General features: G+C 46.4%; 1 long non-coding RNA gene across 6 annotated transcripts; it reads right to left on the bottom strand.

Annotated features, from left to right (window-relative positions):
• Positions 1-874: 874 nt before the first annotated feature.
• LOC144144641 (uncharacterized) lies at positions 875-23019 on the bottom strand. 6 transcript variants are annotated; one of them, XR_013317300.1, is made up of 5 exons: positions 22505-23019; positions 19707-19858; positions 18983-19055; positions 17688-17846; positions 875-1049 (listed from the first exon to the last, which is right to left on the bottom strand). It is a non-coding gene; the product is annotated as an uncharacterized LOC144144641 (long non-coding RNA). The 6 variants fall into 6 exon arrangements; XR_013317296.1 differs by having other exon boundaries at positions 19725-19858; XR_013317298.1 differs by having other exon boundaries at positions 19725-19855.
• Between the last annotated feature and the right edge of the window lie 329 nt (positions 23020-23348).

The raw sequence follows: 23348 nt of genomic DNA, 5'->3' as shown, positions 1-23348 counted from the left end.
ATTGGCCACTCGGCCGTGCCAATGTCGAGCTTGGTTGTGTTGTGGCAACGCCATGCACGAACGTCGTACACAGGCAGTTGTAGTATTCCATCACGTTGTTCCGATCGGTTTTAAACATTTATAACCATAACAAAAGCAGCTGAAGGGTTGCACGGTACAGCACAGGAACTTCTTTTAGAGTGCGTCGTGCACCCCCCCCCCCCCTCCCCCCCTAATTTTCGGGAAACTTCTACGTGACCCAGTGTTTATCAACTAGTAGACAAGTACACCGCAACAGATATTACGAGCGGTCTCGGAAGAGTAGGGCGAGTTTTAGGGCCGTGCGCGCCTGCCACTTTTTTCGACTTTGCATATGATATTGCACAAAACAATTATTCCACCCTTGCTTTTTCTCCTGATGGACTGGAGCCCCTGTTCCCTCTACAAAGGCTGTTAACTCATTTTTTTACGTGCTCAGTGCTGTCAATTCAGATTTTCTGAGGGTTTATTTGCCGCCCTAGTGAAAATGTTCAACTGGGAATCCAAATGGTCCCAGTTCAACTGGGTTATGGAACAATACCCAGTAGGGACCAATTGCAACTGGTCCCAGTTGCAGTGAATCCCAGTTGGGACCAGTTGCAGCTGGTCCAAGCTGCAGTAAATCCCAGTTGGGACCAGTTGAAACTTGACCCAGTTGGGACTAGCTGCAAGTGGGATAGGTGGGAATGGCCACAGCTGGTCCCAGTTGGTACCAGTCCGGCCATTCTCGCCTCAGTTACAGCTGATCTCCGGCACTCCCTGTTCTACAGTCATCTGCTGCGGGAGGGACGTTTCTCCCAACTGCACTTGACTGCGCAACCAGGTAGGACCAACAACTGGCACAAGGCAGCCGGAGCTTCTTCTACGTCATTTATTAAAACTGCATTAAAATATTTCCTCCTCATTGCTTCCTTGGCTCACAACAATTTCTTCACTCTGCTTCGATGATGTCGTCGCGTATCAGCAGGCAAGGGAGAGGTGGAAGAATGGCTTGCACTTGTCCTCAGCATCCACACCCTAGGCTCCGGTCCCTGAAAATGTGTAATTTGGTGATTTAGATATGCAGCATGGCAACCAGTAATTGTCCTGGCATAAAATTAAAATGCAAGGTGACCAAATGTGTGTGCGTGCGTGTGCGTGTATGTATGTATGTATATGCACACACACACACACACAGTTCAACCCCATTGACCCTCCCTTTGCTGGAATGTGTCAATTACTAAACCAAGAGTGTGGTGATCCGCCTCAGCGGTCCGAGGCACGTTTCGTCATTGAGAACGGGCAGTCTACACATCGTCCACCGGCCCGAGGGCAACCAAGAGAGACATCCCCGAAGGGGGAGACACAGGGCAACGGACCGCCCGGAGAGGTGATAGATTCCCTCCGGGCATCCCAAAGTCCCACCTGCAGGCTACACTCTGCTAACCCATCAGTCACACGGGCTTGAACAAGAAGGCCTGCCAACCGGGGCCCTGCGGGTGATCGGTCCTTGGGGTGACAGGGTCCCACGGGGTGATTGGTCCACAGGGCCTCAGACCGACTTGCAAGGTTCACCCATGGATCGCAGGGGGGGTGCCGAAGCCAACCCACCAACCCACTCGCAGAGGTCCAACTAGTCTCCTCTCAAGGTGTGACGGAAAGACGGAAAGCAAAACCGCCCGCCTCTCCCGGCAGGGGGTGCGCAGATCCGCGGTAATTACCCGATCTGCTCAAGTATCAGGTACTCAGATTTCCACCCCTGCGACTGCCGTCCAATGCCGCACAGCCATTGGGTGACCCCTATTTGCCTAGCTTCACCCCCTTTCAGAAGTTCCACCGTTTCCCAGCGGGAACCTCGTGGAGGTTGGGGCCACCCAGGAGGGCCACTTCTACCACCCTCCATAACTCGACACTCGCGCTCCCCAGAAGCAGGGTTACAGGGGTATGCCAGCTCCCCCAGCGATGTGGACCAACACCCTTTGGGCCCCCCGCATGGGTTACAGAGGTGTGCAATTGCCTCCGGCCCGTGTCTCAGTCATATTTAAAGGGAAGCTGAAGCGCTTTCCAAAAAATTTGAGTTAGATTAACAGTTATATAGTTTCTTGCGCGCTGATTCCGAATATCACATTGAAATTTATGGTACATGAGTCCAAGTGGCATTTATCTTGCAAAAAGCGCGGCCCCGTTTGAAAGACGCGCGCTTTTCGTCTTTTGACGCCCCTGATTGGTTGCGCCCGTCATGACGTCAAAGGAGGACACCCTTCGGTCGCGCGGGTTGTCGGAAGCACTGCGAACGATCGCACGGTTGCCTTTGCGGCAATTTAGCTTGCAGTTTAATTTTGGCACATGACTGGAAGTTTGTTTTATATATTTCCCGTGCTGTTGGTTCAATTATCTTGGAGCTTAAATTTGCTTTACACAACAGAGAACCCCAAAGCAGTGACTGTGACGTCGACTAGTGGGTTCCATCAAAATCAGAACTTCTATCAGGATTGGCCCCTTGTTTTAGTTTCGCCAAAAAATTGTTTTTTTGAACACTGTCCTGAGCCCATTGGGAAACAAAACCGACGCGTTTAACGAAACAAGTATTTCCTGAACAAATGTGACTTGGTTTCTGGAATGGAACGAAACAACCCCGGCCAAAGTACAGCAGTATTCCCCATCCTTCCTAAATCTAGAATCTAATGTGAACATTCACGTCCGTCGCATCAAAAAAAAAAAAAAAAAAAAAACACGCATGGGAGCGGTTTACAAAGTATTTAACGTAGTGTAGTATATTCTCTGTCATCAAGCACAGCCACCTCGGCTGTCGCTTCCGTATCTTATCAAGCATCACCGCGTGGCATTATTCTGCTTAGGAATACGGCATGATAACGTATGCCTCATTTGGCGTTCGTGCATACTTTTTCAACACGAAAATTGTACAAATGAGTGCTATCAACCCCAACAACAACAAGTATCATTCACAAGGAAACACGGCGAAAAGAGCATGGCCGAGGCGGCCGATCCGGCCGGAAGTCCAGGTATGACGTTTTTCAGCCGGTTTTCGCCCGCGTTCTTCGGTATTCCGGCATCGCGCGGCGAGATAGGGGCGGGGCATCGGGCCATTTTTGTTTGCTCATTGCGCCGCTTCTATTGCATGTATTGCGAAAATATTTCATACACGGGAACTATTCAATGTGTACTTGCTGCTAGTCAACTTTTCTTTCAATTATAAAACCACTTCACCTTCCCTTTAATAAACCGATGAGACACCAGGTGTGTACCGTCGAGTGACGTAGTTATAGGCAACTTTGACACCCCGGCCTCCTCCCATGCTGGATTACAGGAGCGCGTTACTGCTCCTGGCCATTGGGTAATTCTGTTATCCCTGCTTCCGCGCGGATTAACAAGAGAGTCATAGTTACTCCCGCCCAAAACAGGTGTTGGAATGTTGGAATTACTCCCGCCCAGTTGGAAACAAGTGTTGGAATGTCCTTCCTGCAAATGCATAGCCCAAGCTGCATGGTGATTATTAAATCCATGTAAACCAAAATTACCATCATACACAAAAAACACCATGCTTTTATGTGGCACAGACAGAGACCTGGCTGATAAAGCATTAGCAAATTCAGAATCCCTCTGTGTGATGAAGAGACAGAAACGATTTTAGGCCCACAACACGTGACCGCCACTAGTCATTGGCACTATTTATCAGTTCCTGATTACCCGGTAGGAGAAAAAAGAAAAAGCCTTTAAGGCCTGCATCACATTACTTTTTTTTTTCACTGTAATCAGCAAACATCGCTGAAAAGTGTGGGATGTATAGCTAAAAGGAGAAAAATCAGGAAGCATGTAAGGCTTTCAGCAAACTATAGCTTACTGCCCTCTCGAGGGCCTCGAAACAGAAGTTGGTCGCAGCAATTAGAAGTGGGGTTCTGGTTATTAATCCCTCTAACCAGTTCTTTTTTGTGCTGCTATGTCCCTGCTTAGCTTCCTTCTTTTGAGTTGTGTGCACCTTATCCAAGCCCATTGTATTTGCTTGAAGGCTATGTGCACTTCTAAATACTACAAGAAACATCTGGAAATGTATTTCCAAGCAGCTACGAAAAACTTTAGTTCTTGTGTAAACTGGTCTATGAGTACCAACCGGCCCATGATTAAACGCCATTTGACGAACTGGCCATAAACTCCTTAGAATATGCGGTGACCTGGACGAGTCTGCCACGAAAACTTTACCCTAACCACAATAAGCTTGTCAAGTCAGCTGTTCTTGTTTCTTGTAAGGGTGCACAAGCAAGGCATCCTAGGACATCGTTTCATTGTGCCACATACACACATCAACCGCAGCTAGGAGATAAAAATAGACACCATTCATTGCATTCAGTTTGACTTGACCACAACTTGCACGTGATGCAAAATTAATAAAGTCACTAAGGCAACCTTGAAAGCTGAAAGCACGAGTTATTTTTCATGTAGAACAGCAATGCTTTTTTATGCACAGAATAGGCAATCTTAAAGAGGAAAATGTGCTTCCTAACGTTTATTATTCGAATCAATTGAGTTTTTCGAATATGGTAGTGCTGAGGACCATGATCTAACGGACCACAATATACGCTTGAAGGGATCCATGCTCTATGCTGCAAGGCACGTGCCCCCCCCCCCCTTCCCCCCCCTCCCCCCCCAAAAAAAACACTGTGTCTAAAAGTACGTCGGACATACCCTGATCCCTGAATCTAAACATAAGTCGGACGTACCCGATACCCAGAGGCTAAAGAAAAGTATAGTGGGCTTGGCCAGTACAGGCCCGTCAGGCGCACCCACAGGTGTACTCTGAGCCACATATACCAATTTTTGCTGTTGCACAATGCAGAGGGCCTTTACATTTGTCTGCTGACTTAAAATGACTGTGCACTGCAGAGCATCTTTGAGGTTCCCTCTGGAAATGTAGATCTGGTGCCATGGAGAAAGAGCCTTCCGTGTGATCTGATGCGATTTAAAACGGACGAGATTACCATAATGCAGGGATGCCTAATGTAGAATATATTCTGAATGGGACATTGGTCGCATGATTGTTCATCATGTTGGGCACCTTTTAGCAGCGCGATTCTGCGTCAATTCGTGTCGACGAGGTACCAATATCCCCTCGAGCTTCTGAATGAAAGACCTAGATTTGAGTCCTCCTCCCCCCATTTTTTTAAGAGGCAACCAACATTGCTACAGATTTTTCTATTATTTTACAAGATGGACTGCAGTGCTATGTATCATGCTGCTTTCATTACACGAAGCACTGCAACAATCACTCAATTTTCGATGGCCGATGGGAACTGGTATTATTTAGTTATAGCCCACACAGTAAAAACAAAACTTTAAATTTCGGGAATCTAGCCAGTCATTCTGTAGGGAGTATATCTTAGCACAGACTCATGATAAACTTGTTACGACAGAGCAAGGAAAGTTAAATTATTACACTGCACCCAGAGGGAATTTCTCACAGTCGTGGGTTTGCTGCTGCAACACACTTTCGACAAAACCAAAAACTTCTGTTTCAGTCTGTCAAGGAAGCACCGACTTAATGAAAGCAACACAGAAACAGGTCACAAGCTACAGGTGGAGCCTTTTTTTCGCGCAGCGAGAGGGCAATACTGCCACCTTGAACAGCTCATCTAAAAATTATGGAAAGATGCGTAGCAATGTTGGTTGTCCCCCTTCCTAAAAAAAAAAAAAAACAGAAAAAAAAGAAAGAAAGAAAAAGAAAAATGAGGAGAGGAAGATTCGAACCTACGACTTTCGTTCAGAACCTTGAGGCGGTACCTCGTTGCCACGAATCCATGCGAGGAGAGAGAGAGAGAAGGCATTTAATGGTAAAAGCAAGGTTAGCCGAGCCACATCCCTTAGCATGCTACACCATATGAAGGAACGAAAACATGAGAGTCTGTGAAGTAAAATAATTAAATAAATAAATAATGAAAGAACGAGGTGATGCGCACAAGTGTTCAAGCGCATTTACAGAGTTTGGAAAGCACATACACAGAGTTTGGAAGTTAAGTTGGTCACAGCACTTGTTCCAAGCCAGTACTATGCAAGAACACCAACAGAGCTTTGGTAGCCCATACAGCCTGGCGTGGGTCTGACCAAAGGCCCAAAACTGCCCTTAGTTCAAGGCCTGCGTGGTATGGCATACACAAAGATGTTAGGAGAGTCTGCCTTGGCACTGTGAAGTTTGGACAGATACAGATGACATGTTTGATGTCTTCTGTTACATGGCATGTTGGACAGAGTGGTGAAGTGTCCCGCTGAATTTTGCAGAGGAAATGCCGTGTGTACGCCATGTTGAGACGTAGGTGGTGCAATACTGCTTCCTCACACTTGCTGAGCCCAGGAGGCATCTTGAAGCTGCATTTTGGGTCAATGATTTGCAGAGGCGTGTACTGACGATTCTTGTCGGTCCAAATGCACCGCTGTGTTCTCCAGGCAATCTAATATGCAAGGGTTGCCGCATCCTTTCTTGTAAACGGAACGGGCAGCGGTGGAACAGAGAGGCTGTGGGCCGATGAGGCTGCAGTATGAGCTGCAACATTTCCGGCGACTCGCTGATGAGTAAGAAGCCATTGCAGTTTGCCGCTGTGCTGCTGTTGTGTTGCTTGGAGGTGCAGATGATGTATCTCCCATGTCATCTGATCTTTCGGTAGTGATCCTAAGTATACTAGAGCGGACGCAGAATCAGTGAAGAAAGCCCATTTAGTGCGAGGCTGCTTTAAGATGTAGTGAAAAGCAGCCCGCAGCCCAGCGAGCTCGGTAGCTATCGTTGACGTCTTGTGGCTGAGAGGGACGCAAATGGGGGTTCGCAACGAGGGAAACCAAATCCCAATCGCCGAAGAGGTACCCGTCACTGATTCATCTGTGTACACATGCGTATGGGCTCTATAGTAAGTATTAATGAGCTCCAAGGCAAAACATTTCAAAGCTGGGGCCGGTATGGGTGCTTTTTGCTTGAAGCCAGGAACAGTGGTTGTGATTTTCATGGGAGGGAACATCCACGGTGGGTGAAGAAAAGGGGCTGGGGCCTGGAAATGTGAAGGTAGGACCTCCTGCGCCCTGGACACATAGACTGCTGCTAGTGGATGCCCACGCTGTCTAGTTACAATGCGCAGTTGCGTTTGACATAGCTCCAGTGCCTGCAGAGTAGGAAACGGAAGACGTCTACTTTCTGTCATGGTTCCCACAGTGAATGTGGTCTTCGGAACCCCATTCGTAGTATTTTGGCCTGTAGGCCTTCTAGCCCTCTACAGTTCCCTTTGGAGAGTGGGGTCAGTGCTGGGAGGCTGTAGCGGAGGAGGCCTTCACAGAGAGCGTCATATAGCCTTAAAAGAGAGCTGACACTGCATCCACCAGCGCTGTTGGACAGCACACCAATAATGTGCGCAAATGATGTCAGCTTCTCTTTTAAGCTGCGAACGTGTGGTGTCCATGTCAAATGACGGTCAAAAGTGACACCAAAGAATTTGTGGAGATCGACATATGGTATTGGCATGCCAGCGGCCATTAAATGGCACTTGGATACATCCCGTTTAGTGAAGGCCATTGCGGCGCACTTTGCGGGTGATATCTCAAGGCCGCGAATCGCGAGAAACTTCGCAACCGAGTTAATAGCACGGTGTAGTCTCGCTCGAATCACACGCCGGTTGTGGCCTGAGAACCAAATGCATATATCGTCTGCGTACATTGAGATTTTCACCGATTGCGGCAGACATCTCTCAAGACCGACCAAGGAGAAGTTAAAAAGAGTTGGGCTTAGGACGCCGCCCTGGGGGACACTGCGGGTAACATTGTGCGATGACGTGTCACCATCTGCTACGCGCATGTAGATGCTTCTGCCGGAGAGGTAATCCCAGATCTAATCGTACATGCGTCCCGAAATACCTGAGGACCTCATAGCTGTGCAGATAGCTCCATGGAGCACGCAGTCATAAGCCGATTTTATGTCAATAAAGACTGTGATGGTTAATTGCCGTCGAGCCTTTGCCTCCTTAACATGTGCAGCAAGGGCAATCACGTTATCGATGCTGCTCCGACCCTTGCGGAAGCCTGACATCTGCGACGAATACATACTTCTCTCAGTGAGATCCCAGTCCAAGCGCTGCGGTTCCATCTTCTCCATCAGTTTACCAATGCAGCTGAGGAGCGCAATTGGCCGATACGAGTCAATGTGCGCGGGCACCTTGCCAGGCTTTAAGACTGGTACAATGCGAGCGCGCTTCCACTCTGGTTCAAGGTGGCCAGTTTCCCAAGAATGGTTAAACACTGAGAAAAGCCACCACTTCGCATTAGCACCAAGATGACTCAGAACCACGTAGCTAATGCCGTCAGGACCTGGGGAAGCTTTCTGAACTGAGGCCAGGGCGGCCTCGAGTTCCGCCACACAAAAGGGTGTGTCCAGGTAAGGTGTGTTCGCCGATGGGGGGGCTCATTGTTTTACGGTGCTTGTAGGAAGTAATTTTCTTTAGCCTCTGGGTATCGGGCACGCCCGACGTACCGTAAGATTTTATGGGTCGGCGTACGTCTGACGCATCTTTAGGTTCTAGGATCGGCATACGTCCGACGTACCTTTAGACAGCATCAAAAAAACATACCTAGGACGTGTGGTTTGTGAAAATAAACTCAAAATAAGAGTAAAATTTACTGAGACGTTAAATAAAGTTAATGAAGTAAAACAGATGTTAAAGGCCAACTGCACTCAAAATTTCGACCTCTTAAAAACACTATTCCCGTATAGTCGGCCTGAAATCAAAACAAGATGCAAAATACAACAGCTAAAATACGCGCGTGGATGCTGGTCTAGACAACCTTACCATCCGTTCACGTGACACCACGTACCTTGCATCTCATATTGCCTGACGTACTCAGTCTGTGGCCATGCACAACAATGGCTTGTGTTACGAAGCCTTTCTGAACTTCCCCTATAGTTTGGGGCTGGTCAATATTCTTCGGTGTGTCCTTTACACTGACTCCACCTGTACAAAACAGTGTTACTGTTCTTTCAATCCAACAATAAATGTGTGCTGGGACTAGCTGGGACCAGCTGGGAATGTCCCCATGAGCCAGCTGGCCTCAGCTCGCATTTATGCCTCTAAAAGTGAAGGTCCCCATGGGTGTGTTTGCTGTGTTTACTGGATTAGTGCCGTGCGTGTCAAGCCACTTGTCTTCACCAGAACTCCACTTGATATGAAAGAACATTTTCACGTGTGCATTTACTAATTTCTTTTATATTACACCAAGGCAACTGTTGCATAGTGCTATGGATATGCAAACAACAGAACTCTCCTCAACTTCAATCGGTATATTCCACATTTTTTGTTTGTCTTTAACATTGGAGCTGTTCTAAGGCCGGGCTTGACACCAGTCTGCCCTGGTATCGTGTAACGCTCCCTGCGGAACAAATTTGTCTGCCCAGCAGAAATAAACAATAAAAAAAAGGGTCCTACGGACTTCATATTTTGATACGACGGCTTATATTGCCCCTAGGAATGTGTCTTTCTAGCAATGCATTTTTGTTCAAAGGTGAAGCTGAACTTAAGGTCACACGGTAAGGTGAAACTTAAAAAAAATGACTTTTTTTTTCTCTTCACAATTAGGAAAGTTCAGTTCCTTGTGCACGTTTTCCATATTCACACTTTTTTTAGAAAGTCGTATTTCTCGCTTAAAAACAGTTCTTCCTTAAGCAAGTAGCAAGTGACCACATCCTCTTTAAGAATGTTTTCGGTGTTTATTGTCATTTTTTTTATCAAGAAACTTCCAGTTCCAGATCAAAATGCTGTTCTGGAACCAGCTGTATTAAGAAATTGCTTAGCAACCATTGCATAGCTGATTTTTCAGCGAGGGCAATCCAAAGACGCTGCTGCACGTTTTTTCCACACTAGTCCTTCGGAGTCGCGCACGAAACAACGTCTTTTTTGGGCTTCACACTCTCAAGATTGCTACATTGGATGCTGTTCTTTCATTCAATGATGATAGCAATGCACGAGCTAGCATTTTGAAATCATTTGGGTCAACACCAGGGCACAACACGACCACCAAGTGGCTGGAAGAGGTTGACCACACGCGAAAATACTTCGCAAACAGAACTGTACGGTGGTGCACAAAATAGGCAAAGAAGGTCAGACGACAGGCTCAAAAGCAAAAAAATGACTTAGACGGTGATTACGAAGCTTGTGCTTTTTAAATAAACAGCTCCAGTGGTGTTTTTGGCAAAAAAAGGTATTGATTTTCACCTCTGTTTTTCAACTCAATTATCTCAAAACAATGTTTTTTATTACATAGGCACCTCTATTTCCTATGTCTTCCAGGACAATGAGCTGATTTGTTTCCCCTGTCATCCATATAACTTGTCACACCTACTGTACCAGAACTGAAAATATGCACGCAACCGTTTTTTTGTTACGCAACTTTTAATCGGAAAATAATGCCATAATTTAGGTACTAACGCACAAAAAGTTCTATAAAATTGAATTTTTGTTTGATGTTCCTAATTCTGCTGCAGTCAAAAGAGCACAATTTTTGAAAGAAAATGATATATACATTATGTAGACATCTTTATTGGATTCCAAGAAAAATATACCTCAAAATGGCCAAAAATGCATGGGAAGTATAGGGCTTACCCTGTGCCCTTTAAAGGAGCCATGAAGAAAAATACAACTTCGTTTAATTTGAAAGAACTAGGATTCAGTATATCACTTAGCTCCATTACAGCCCCAAAAGATGTTTTTTAACGAAAAAAAAAAAGCAAGAAGTATTTAAAAACTTTCAAATTTTGCGCCACAGTGACGTGTTATGAGCAAGAATGACGTCATACGGGCCAACAATAAAACATAATTTTCAGTGCGTTAACTGCACGTTAGCATTCAAGTGATGCGGTCAAATGGAACTAGAGGCCCCATTACAGACGTCCAGTCATGTGTCGCCGCGACAGGTCAGTTAGGCGGTCGCCAATCCCACAAACAAGGTTCCGTGACGTCATAGAAAAGTTGCGGGAAATTGGCTAGGGGGTCGCGACTGCTTCACACGTTTTCTTTCATATCTCCGTTATTTGTTCGAAGATTGCGATGATATTGGTATCATTGTTATCGGGACTAAGCAGTCTTTCTAATAAACCCAACTTGTATTTTGTCTTCATGGCTCCTTTAAGGAGATCAATGTAAGCATGGTCTTTGTAAGCTGGCTTTCCCACATTAGCTGTTGCGATGTGAAGCATGGCTCTTTACAAAGGGAGTATGATTACATAAAACGGCTCCAACTCTCGTGTTATCGAAAGCATCCCGTAACAAATTATATGACAATTAGCCGCCACGACGACTCTACCATTATGCTGAGTTTCATTTACTTGTCACAACTAGTTTAGTTCATCGTGAAGTTGTAAAACATTACAGAATTGCTGCCAATGGCCCTCTATGGCCCTTTACTGAGCAAGCATGGTTACACAAAACGGCTGTAACTGCTTTTACTGGAACTATCTGGAAACAAATTATATGGCAATTAGCCACTGAGATGACTAACGTTACGCACAAGAAAGAAAAATGCAATCTTCGTAAAGACAACCTACAGCTCCGTTGCTTCAGCTAATTTCACTTTTGGGTGGAACTGGGTTTATTTTTCGACTTTCCTGGTTTTCATCACATACAGTGTAAAGCATGTTAAGCTTTCTGTGAGGGCAAACCTCACCAGCATCCTTCAACTGCCTTCTCTCTCTCACACAAAATAAAGTTGCTGTATGACAAGCCCCTGAAAATGCAGACCACATGTGCTTATGGGCATCTCCAGAAAATTTTCCCAAGGATTGAGGGAAGTAGATAAGGAGGGGGAGAAAATCATACCCATCATACCCAGAATATCAGGAGGTAAGAAGCCCCCCCCCCCCCCCCCCCCCCTGCTCCCATTCAAATCACTGTTCTTAAAGATGCGCAAGTATGCATAATTAAGAGAGCGCAAAAGAAGCTAGAAACCTAGACGTACTGACCCCTGAAATTTTACAACTGTACAAGCCGCTCCTTCGACACGCTGATTGCTGGATTGCTGGACACACTGATTCCCTTCCCCAAATTACGCAAACAATCATTATGGCATATCGACAGTTGCTACACACAGTGGCCTTAAAGGAGCCATGAAGAGAAAATACAAGTTTGAGTTATTCGAGAGATTTCTTTTTTTATAGTGCCCCCAGCCCTTGTCTGAATGCAAACAATGGTTTATTCACAAAGAAATTAATTAATTTAAGTTAAAATTTTGATTTTCCCGCTAAATCGGGCGTTTTCGTGGTCTGCAATGACATCACAGGAACCGACCGCTCTGTTATGGTCCCTAGAAAGATATTTCTAGGGACCATAGCTCTGCAGCCGATTTGGGACATGGCCTCCGCGATCGGCTACCGGCGGCGCGCCGTTGCTCCGGCCGTTCCAATCGCCCGGAGAGAGCGTAATTCCGAAGAGGCTGTTTCGCCGTTTTCCGCCGCACCGCGGCGCGCGTAGCCTAAGGTCGTTTTCTCTGGTGCGGGCGGGTGCAGAGGACGAAAACTCGGCCTGCGCAACCTGTGTGTGACGTTTAATAAAAAAGTTACCGCACACCAATGCAGGTGAAAGAAGTAGTTACTGGTGCCATTAGGATAGTTACTGTTGCTTTGAATTTTTGACGTAGAATATGCCCGGGGTGATGGATAAGTGAATTCATTGCACAGCAGTAATCTTTTTGTAGTCACACATGGTTCCAAAACACAACACGTTTTCCGGTTTTGTTTCTAAAAATATCGTACATGTTGTTTGGAACGCACGGAACGCATATTCCGTGCGTTCCGAGCAAGAACCAAATTATGGGAATTCAACCAACCGAAATCCAACCATTAGTAAACACGAAAATATCCACTATGTCGTTTCCTTTTTTCTCCTTTAAACGTGCGGTCTTTGACAGATAAAGTAGATGACATGGCAACACTACTTGAAACGTTTGGCGTAACTTTTACCACGATACTATTAACAGAGACGTCGTATACTTCAGCATCTGAAGTGTATACTTTCCAAATGGCTATCCGTATTTCTTCCGCAATAGGCAGATTAAACGTGCTGGTGCCGTTTATTGGCATGCCTGCTTGCATATACAAACGTAAAGAGAGACTTCCAGTCTACCATAAATGGACGTGGTCTAAAGTAATAAAAATCTTTACCCGAGTTACGATTGGTATAGTTCTCCACTTGATGTGTTTATTCAATTACTTACAACCGATGTTGTGCATACAGATATTAGTGATCAGCTGAACTGCTCACCGAAAAAAATAATGCCCTTAATATGTCATGACAAGAAATTAGCAAATCTAGAAATTCAGAAACAGTCTTTCGAAAAAATACATATGTAGAGTCGATAGCGATATGAAAGGCATCGCGGAATATGATGACTTTTCACTCACTGCAAATAATTTGGTAGCGTGATTCCAGTAGGTACTTGAAACCCCTAAGCACATTAAATAAAACGCAAAAATATGATTGATTCCTACCCGTGGAAGCCTAACAGATTATTTGACTATCGTATACTCGCCTGCCTATAAACAATACACGAGAGCTTATCGGTATTACGCTGTTTTCGCGCACGCACGCACGCACGCACACGCACGCACACACACACACACACACAACGGATACCAAGAGCGTTCGAAACAACTTAAAAGTAGGGATGGGCGAATATAGATTTTGAGGTTCGAAGCGAATTCGAAGCGAATAGTGATTTGGTCGAATAATTTCGAATCGAATAGTTCGAATAGTACACACTGCAAATCACAAAGACAAATGAGCAACTTGTGACCTGACTAATGTACACATTTTTTTCTAATAATTAGAACTCACGTAAGCACAGCATTGTGTAAAACTATTACCAGTTGAAGATTTATTGCAAAATCACACACACAGCTTTCCTTTGCTGTATTCACAAGTTTTCATGAAGAAATGCCTGTTGCGCCACATGCTCTAGGTGCAGCAGTTTCCGCCGGCTGCTCATGCACAAGTTTAAGCGCCGCCTAGAAACTCGCAGAATTAAGCGGCGCCTAGAAGCTCCGCTAAAAAAAGTATTGTAGCCACTAGTATACTCGGCCGTAGCCAAGCAAAGCGCCAGTGGCTGGCCGCCATTTTGAATAGGCTCGCTTAGTGCGGCATACTGCCGCGCTGAGCGAGCCTATTCAAAATGGCGGCATGCCTATTCAAAATGGCGGCCTGTACAAGTCTGCTGGCTTGGTGCCGCTATGTTCGGAGCGGTGTCGTTTCAGTGCCGCCTTTTTTTTTAACCTAAAGTGTGCTGGCGGCCGAGAGCTTCGTCGAACCTCTAGGCAAGGCAGCAACTCGGCAGTGCCGGCACTGATAATAGAAATGTCCGTGTTGGTGGGTCTTGAGCCAAGCCTGGGGTAACTCTCGGAAAGCTTGACCGAAAAGCTTGGCTGTTAGCTGCCTATTCGGGAGCATCGAATAATTCGAAAACATCGAATAGCTGCATTCGGATCGAAGCGAATAACGAATAGAGAGCTATTCGATCGAATATTCGACAATACCGAATATTCGCCCATCCCTACTTAAAAGGCAAAAAAAGCATATTTTCGCGCAGCGGTATCGCGCGAGAATGATATAACAGCGAAAAAAGAATTCAGCACGCTGGCATTCACTCTGCCCGAGATGACAGAACCCTTCTCGGCATTCGCCTTTCAAGCAAACGACCACTAAAGCTGCGTGCAAAGGCAATCGTGGGTGTTAAACAACGTACGTTAAACAACTTTGTACTTGTAAGATCGAGTCAAAATACATAGACCATATATTCAAGTTTTCTATCCCGAAGAGGCGACAACGAAGGCTGATTTACAACTCATAGCGCAGGCAGCGTCGGCCAGACGAGCCTCGCTTCAACCTTAGGCTAACGGCGCCGCCTCACGGCGTGTGTCGGAGTTAGCGAAATTACACCGCTCCCCTTGCTTCCGCGCCGAATGGGACGGCCGGAGCAACGGCGCGCCTCCGGCAGCAAATCGCGGAGGCCACGTTTGGGAGTTCTTGTTTGCCGTTAGTGAACCTAGATGGCGCCACCATACCGTACCAAGCCGTTTTCTGCCTTTGGCATGGATCAACAGTTTCTTTTTCCGTGGCCTTTCGTTTTTTTTTTAACCGTATTTAAACCTGGCTTGTTTCTGTTCATGGAGAAAAGAATCGTTTCTTGAAACATAGTTCTCGCTTGACAAATACAGTCACGTAAGACACCATCGCTCGCATCAATCGGCCAGCGTCGTCTGTGAAAACCCCGAAGCTCCACAGTGCTGTGCATCTAAACGAACCATAGTACACGCAGTACCAACAGCAGCACGCATCGGTACTTCTATGTTTACATGTGCTTTTGTAACTGCCACTGTTTGTCCCACCATTCTTACTGCATATAAAAAGAATGTGCCCTAAATTTAAGCGCAAACTCCATGTTCGGAAAGCTTATAAATTCTGCATAATTTGCGTTTGCTTTTGCCGCCCTCCGCCAATCTCAGAGCTGTCACATGTGACATCATAGGTTCTGTTGCGGGAAATGAGCTCGTGGGTCACATGGCCATTCCCTTTTTTCCTAATTATGTAGCTTATAGCTAAGTTTACGTTAATAGTGGTGTCAGTATGATTCTAACGAGGCAATCTTTTGAAAGAACCAAACTTGTGTTTTCTCTTCATGGCTCCTTTAAAGGGGTCCTGAAATACCTTCCGCCGACGCATGGATGTACATGTAACCAAATAAGACAATGTATTAGCAATCTCCTCCCGCAAGAATTTTGTTAAAGCGATGAGTATTAGCTGAGAAATCGTAAATCAAAAACCGCGCATTATCGTCGGCTCGCGTTTCCTCCTCTTTTCAACTGTTGACGGCACGCGAGCACTCCCTCCCATGATGCTGCGCTAGTCAGCGGTGACGTACTTCCGCATTACGCTCCTCCGACTGCCGTCTGCTACGGGCAAGTTTTGTTGACACCATGAATTCCGCACTCCGCTCAAGGATGGATAAGCGAACGAAAAATCTGGCCGCATGTGTGCGGTGGCCTGGCCTTGCCCTTTCGCGGTGTGCGTTGCTGCAGAGCAGCACGTGACTTTTATTCGGCGGCGAACTCCCAGCCGCTGGGGAGGATCTTGCGCTCGGTACCTTTCATGCACCGCGCACTGTTTATCCAAAAAGCGCCGTATCAGATGTGGCCCCGCTGGTGCCGGGTCTTATTTTGCGGTGGTGGTAATTCCTGCCGGCGCCACGTGAAAAAGACATTTTAAACCGATGCAGAACCCGTGCACAAAACGCTTCAATCATGTGACCAGTTCAGCTTGGGGCGACGCGTGGTGGAGAGCGGCAACATTGGCAAAACATGCTCCGGCGCGGCTCTGAGCTTTCTAGCACTGGAGCGAGCGCCTTTCTTTGACGATCTCAAACATCGGTTGCCTTGGCAACAAGGCACAAACCGCCCCAGAGGTCAGTTACGGTTGCGTGATCCCGGTTCAGCTCGGGGCCCCACCTCGCGACATGTGGGCACTGCAGACGTACCACTCACTCTCATTAGGAAGTGTGAGATGCGTTTGGCATTACAGGAGGCGATGGTGTGTGTGTTGTGGACGCCTTTGTTTCGCGATGAAATGCGACGTTGTGCTTCTGCGGGTGGATAGTGCTTCCCATGTTCTGGATTATCTTTCTCGAGCGACGTACGACTCAACCTCGCATGGGGTATGTGCAGTGTGCGTGGCTAAAAGCCATCTCGGCTTGCGCGCCAGAGTTAAGTGACTTGCTGTTCGTCCCCGCAAACCGCGCGCGAGGTGAGTGCCGAATTTACGACGGGCAGGAGGAGGCAATCCATCGTCTGTCAATCGCGGTTCAGACTTGCAACGCATGTTGTGACGTTGTGTTCGTTCGAAACGCATCTCTGGATTGTTTTGAAGTGGAAAAAAATGCATCCGTCAAACCCGGGCATTCGGCTCAGGGCGTTCTCTGCGATTGCACGAAAGAAGTGCCACGGGGCTTCAACGCTTTCTTTATGGAACGTACTCCGGTAAGAGAATATCCATGTCGTGTTATGGCCGTGTTGCATTCAATACGAACGGTTAAGCGTTTGTTTACACTTGTTTCGTTTGTCGTGAAATGTCCAAGCACTCCGGAACTACGCTGGCAGATCAGCCGGCGAGTCGACGCTGAGCAGACGACTCATCTCTTTGCCGGAAGTGCGTGAAAAAGCCGCCCAATAGCAGGATGTCTAGCTCATGACGAACATCTGGGAATCGATGATGTAGACATGTGAAGATGGCGGCGTCCAAAAACACGAAGGAAAGGGTGAGAAAAAAGCGACAAACTTTGCAACAAAAGTGTGAGCTTTCCGCTGCGCGTAAAAGAGTAATACTTGGCCCAGATGACCTTGACGACCCAATCTAACGATTGCGCTACTTCATTTAGTGTGCTCAAAATGCCTTTCAGGGCCCCTTTAACATGAATTTGGTTCGTTCTGCAATTAAACTGCTCCAAAAGGACCGAACCAATGGTGATAGCAGTGTTTCAATTAAGTATTTGTTTTTTACTCGCCCTCTTGGATTTAACACTTTGGTATAAGCCTAAGCAGCACCAGGAAGTCCATAGCAAGCCTGAAACTGATAATCAAAAAGGCCTTGCATAAACAATACTAATGGTAAACTTACGCCCACTTGTCTTTTTTCAGGGGGCTAGCGGCAAAACGGTTCAGGTTCCAGCCCTTGGCAGAATGTCATTCCGGAGAGGTGGTCTCAGCCATCCGCAACTCTCTGCGCTCCTGGCACCTTGACTCTGCAGGCCTTGGTCACCTCACTTCGAAGTCAAAGCTGCCGAAGCCACAATAAAGCAAGAAGAACCGGCGATTATTCCAGTGAAACTTGTTTTCTTGTAAAACAGTGCCTGTAGCTAGCTGAAATGTATACAAAGTAAATCAAATCAGTGATCCCAATGCATTGGCTAACCAAAGTATTTATGATAGCATAGATCAAATGCAGTTAATTCGTGCTAAGGCTATCAGGTGCACATTAGCAGAAAGCTTAGAACTAGTTCATTGCTGTAGGAGTCCTTTACCACAGTCTAATACTGTGCATACGAGCAATTCCATTTTCATTTCAATTAAAAAATTCCTTCCACGGCCCATTTTGAAACAACCAATGTCAGTTATGGAGCCCACATCTTTTAGGGCACATGATCAGCTAGTCTAAAGCGATAAATAAAAACAGTGCTGTAATCTTACCTCATTTATAAGCTAACAAATGAAGTTTCTAAGCTCGTGTGACATTAATTTTTAACAGCATAAAATAGCTGATACTATCAGAAGGCATGAATGAAGAAATCAGATATGCCCATCACTTCAGAATTAACTTAAATCATGCTCTTCCTGGAGAATTATAAACTTTACATTCAATGATTTTTGTTATGGTTAGCAGGAAGATGTATAATATTTAATAGTCAAGGCACCATGCATTAAAGTGTGTGCCAAGATGCTCACAGCACAAAAACAAAAACACAGGACTGAATTTTCAGGGCTGTTTTTAGAGGACAGCCTTGTCACGCAGTTCCAATTCACCTATATTTTTTTAAACAGTGCATTTTTTCTGTATTTTAGCTCTGATGGCTTCAGTCTATGCACTTAGTTAAGGTTGTTAAACCATGTACGCTTTGCAAAGCACAGCTATTCCCGCTTAGTGGATTACCTCCCCTTTGTTATTGGAATACTACAACACAAGCACAAACAAAATGTTGCCCCTCTAAGTGAGAATCTATTCTTGGCAGCACACCTGAAAGGGGAGGGTGCAAACAGGGTGAGGGAAGCAAAGCTTTTAAGGGTTTCACCATGAAAAGCAAAGTCTGCTGGGAGGTAGTACCTGCAGTATCCTCCTGTCCTGACACTTAAGCCATTCCTTCTCAGTGCAATGCACTTCTGATTGTATTCGCTTTGGTTCATATGCATAGTTCTTACTACTTTATTTGGAGGCACCAGGACACAATGCGATGTGCTGGTTCATGGATGCATTTTTTCTTCGTCCAGACGACTGTAGAGAAAGATATTTCGACCATCACGTAACAACTCCAAAAATTTGTTTAAGGCAGACCAGCACAATATATTATGAAATATAAAAAATTAACCATGAAAAGCAGCATCCGGCTTCAATCAGCAAACTTATTTCATCCCATTAGCCAATAGCTTACATGGGGCAGCAGTACTAATTTAAAGGGTATGTCTAACACAGCACGAATGCACATGTCCATTAATTTAATTTACACAAACTAGCTCAATGGCAGTTATTGACATAAGGGGGCACTGACACTTAAGACATTTAAACTTGACAATCATGGTGCCACAGCAGCTACAGAGAAGTGCTGACATGCACGAGGTCCTCGGTTTGATTTATGAGGCTGAATGCAAGGATGCTCACGAGTACTACAGACCTGAGCAAGATCCCTCAAGTGGTCGCCCCCACTGCCCATGATAAGAAAAATTTCATTGCCATCAACTTGTTGATGGCAATGTGAAAGATGAAGGCCCTACCCACAGAACCATTGCTAACAAGTTCGCATCGCAGTTCTCTGCAAGTTTCAGCTCCAGATCACCTGTCTACGAAACAGAAAGCCTCATATACAAAATCGAAGCCTCTTCCCCCATTCCGAACTCCTCCCTTCACATTACTCTTTCACCTTCTGACCTTGACGACGCTGTTCACCTCATCAAGGCATCCTACAGCATTGGACCCGACCACTTTGCTCCCGTCTTCATCAAAGAGCTCTACCGCCACGTATCCTTCTCCCTGCTTCGAATCTTCCGGTCTTTCCTCGACCACTCCTACGTACCACCCTGCTGGAAAAAAGCAGCCGTCACACCAGTACACAAGGGCAAGTCTCCCAACGAATTCTCAAGCTACAGGCCCATTTCAGTTACATCTATTCTGTGCCATACAATGGAACGGGTCATAAAAAGGCACATCCTGCACTATTTAGAAGAAAACAACTTGCTCTCTTCCTCTCAGCAGGGATTTCGGCCTAACCGCAGCTGCGAAACTGCTCTGGCCTCTGTTGCCCACTTCGCAAGTGCCAACCTTGACAGCTGTGTTCTTACTGACATCATTCAGCTCGATTTTTCCAATGCTTTCGACGCATTAGACCACACTGTGCTCCTGCAGAAAGTTTCCCAATTGGGTATTCGGGGCCCCCTGCTTCTGTGGCTGAGTCGCTTCCTCACTGGCCGTTCCTCCCGTGTACTCTTCCATGGAAGCGCATCTCTTGATTTTCCAGTGCCCTCAGGGGTCCCCCAGGGGTCTGTGCTGGGACCCACATCCTTATCTACGTCAATGACATGCCGGTTCATGCTCGTAACTTGCTGGTGCAGTACGCTGACGACACCACGATCCTGATGCCAGTCTCATATCGAGCATCATCTGCCAACCTACAACAACACCTCCAGGCGGTGCACAACTGGGCCTGCACGAACTTACTCCACATCAGCAGCGAGAAGAGCGCTGCTATGCACATCAGCCATACAAAAGCTGCTGCATGCCCAGAATACTTCCTCGGAGACGTCCCCTTGAAGACCGCCCTGACCCTTCCCATTCTGGGTGTAACGTTCAGTCCCTCTATGGACTTTTCTGCTCATATCAGCAGCACAGTGTCCAAGGCCCGCCGCATTCTGGGATTTGTGTCCCGCATCTCCAGTCCTTGCGGCCCTGAGGTTTTTAGGGCCCTGTACACAGCCCTTGTGCTGCTGCGGCTTGAGTATTGCGCCTCTGTGTGGTCCCCACACCAAAGCCAGATCATCGACAAACTTGAGGGTATTCAGCGCCGCGCAACGCGTACCCTCTTTGCTCGCACCCTCGGTCGCCGCAAACCCCTGCCTGGCTATGAGGATCGCCTGAAAACCCTCAAGTGGCACACCCTCAAACAACGACATGACGTATCTCCAGTCCGCCTACTCTGCAGGGTGCTTGATGGCTCCCTCGGTGACACCAGCTGCCTCTCATCCTCTGTCCGGCTGAGCAAGCGGACTGGGCAGCCAGAGCTGCTATGCGCCCGTACCATCCGTCACCGACACTCGGTGCTCATATCCGGCATTGAGAGTTTCCTTTCCGCACCCCTGACTCTCCGGACTCCACTTCCTAAAGACAGGTCTGAGTCCACACTCCTTGCGCATGCCATCTCGCGCCACTGGTCCCACTAGTGCTGCCCATGCACACCACAACCCGGTTATCCCACCCGTGCCATTGTTGTGTTGCGTGTGTGTGTGTGCGAGACATTTGCTTCGGCATCACCTGCCCTGGGTGGCAGGCTAGCAGACACACTAGCGTACGGGACTCAGCCTTTCTGTGTCTAGCCTTGCGTGCCACCCAGGGCCAAGTTTTCCGCAAATAAAGATTATTATTATTATTATTAGAAGTACCTCCTATTCTGCATAATACGCCATCCCTTGTACCAGGGTTTTTTTACCGTAATCCTCCACCAAATCATTGTTTTCACGTCCCATCCCTCCCAAGGTGGCTATTAATCTGTTTGTTACTTAAACACCCCATGTCTGGCACAACTCCACCTTATTCCTTTTATTTGAGATGAGATGAATTCACGCCTTAGGAAGTTAGTGGCTGCAAGAAAGTTCAAGAACTCACATCATTACATCACTCGGTCTAGAAAAAAAAAAAAAAAAAAAAGGACGCGGTTTTTCGTAAACACGCGTATTTTTATCTGATTTATCTCACTGTCTTTAAAGACCTGACACTCCGTACGCTCCGTCTGTTATTCCGTTCGTACGGTGTTGATCGGGAACAGACTGCATTCGTTTTCCTTGCCGTGCCCGCCCGAGCAGGCGCAGTCGGGTCCCGGGTCTGTAATAACCCTCCCTCCTACTTTTTTTTTTTTTTTTTGCAAAATGGGGGGAGGGGGGGGGGGGGTGATTAAGTTATTGCGGGCTGGGGGCAAATATTCGGTCGGATTTCGGGCTCCCGCCGTTTTCTTCTTTGGCCGTGACTTCTGCAATTACGGTCCTTTTTGACGAGACTTCTATGTCTGCGCGCTTCAAATTATTGGGCGTATAATTCGCTTGAATCACCAATTTTTCGGTCATTCTCCTAGTGACTATGTTTGAGAAATAACAGAAAACACAAAGACAGACAGCGAGCCCTCGGTCCCGCGGAACGGCGCGCTTCAGTTCACAACTCTATGCCGCCTCCTCCAGTTACGATGGCTCGGCAACTATCTGTTGTGTGTTATGCGACGACTCGGCTCCAAACTGAACAATCATGCATAAACCGGTTACTTCACGAGAAAGATCACGCTAGCAACCTCTGTTTGGTGCCTTTTGGGCACTCGGGCGTACTTGTGTCTTAAATCTTCCAGTAATCATCATCCTCTTTTGTGATGTTTTCCCCGTAATGAAACCACACGATATCAGTACTATCGCACAAAAATGTGGCAGAGGTGGCCTTCGTTGTGAACGGCTGCCGCTGAGAAAACCACTTACTGTCTCTTCCTGCCTCACGCACACATGCCTACGTTTTCTCCGCACGGTTTGTTGTTGTGCCTAGAAGAGAGCAACGGAGCAACTGCGCTGGTGTCACTAGGGGCAGTGCCTCCTGCTAGGGGATATATGGTAGTTCACTAGGGAACATTCAAACATTACTCAGGGATTGCGTAGAACACGCCGTGGGGATGGTGTACAACCACGGCATGGATCCAGGCAATTTTCTTCTGCGATCAACCATACGAACAGCTTCACACGGGCGTAGGCCGGGCTCGGTGGCTATGCACAGGCTATGCACTGCTTCTGTTTTGCAACAAATTCGTGGCTGCAGTGTTTCGCACTAGAACACTGCGAGTTAGCTACCTTTTTTTTTTTCATTCACAGCTGTAGTTTTAAGCTACGTGGCAACGTTATACAACGGCCACATTACATCAGCCTTGAGCAAAAGAAATTAGCCCATGCCTTATTCACTACACCACACGACACATGTGGAAGATTTTTTTTTTTTTTTAGCTCACCCACCTTGGCAGAGTTGCCAGTTTTTAGCGCATAAATAACGACCATTGTGGCCAAACTGTTGTTTTCATATAAAACAGCATTAAAACGCTGTTGTCTTGACTTACTATTCTAATACATTTTTTTATTTTTTAAAAATTTTTATTAGATAAATGAACAATTCAATGCTTAATTGTATTATTAATTACATTGTTGCCAGTATTTGGCAATTTATAACATTGTTGCCCGGTTTTTGAAACAACAATTAACATAATTTGCTTACATAGTTTTGTAAAAATTTTAATATTATTTGAGGTGTTAGTGCTTTTTAATTTTATCTTTTGATACA

Source organism: Haemaphysalis longicornis, unplaced genomic scaffold, assembly GCF_048455015.1.
Source record: "Haemaphysalis longicornis isolate Haplotype H1 unplaced genomic scaffold, Haemaphysalis longicornis Haplotype H1 scaffold_1, whole genome shotgun sequence".
NCBI lineage: Eukaryota > Metazoa > Arthropoda > Arachnida > Ixodida > Ixodidae > Haemaphysalis > Haemaphysalis longicornis.
Note: the sequence above shows the minus strand (reverse complement) of the source record. Positions and strands in the feature narration are given on the sequence as shown.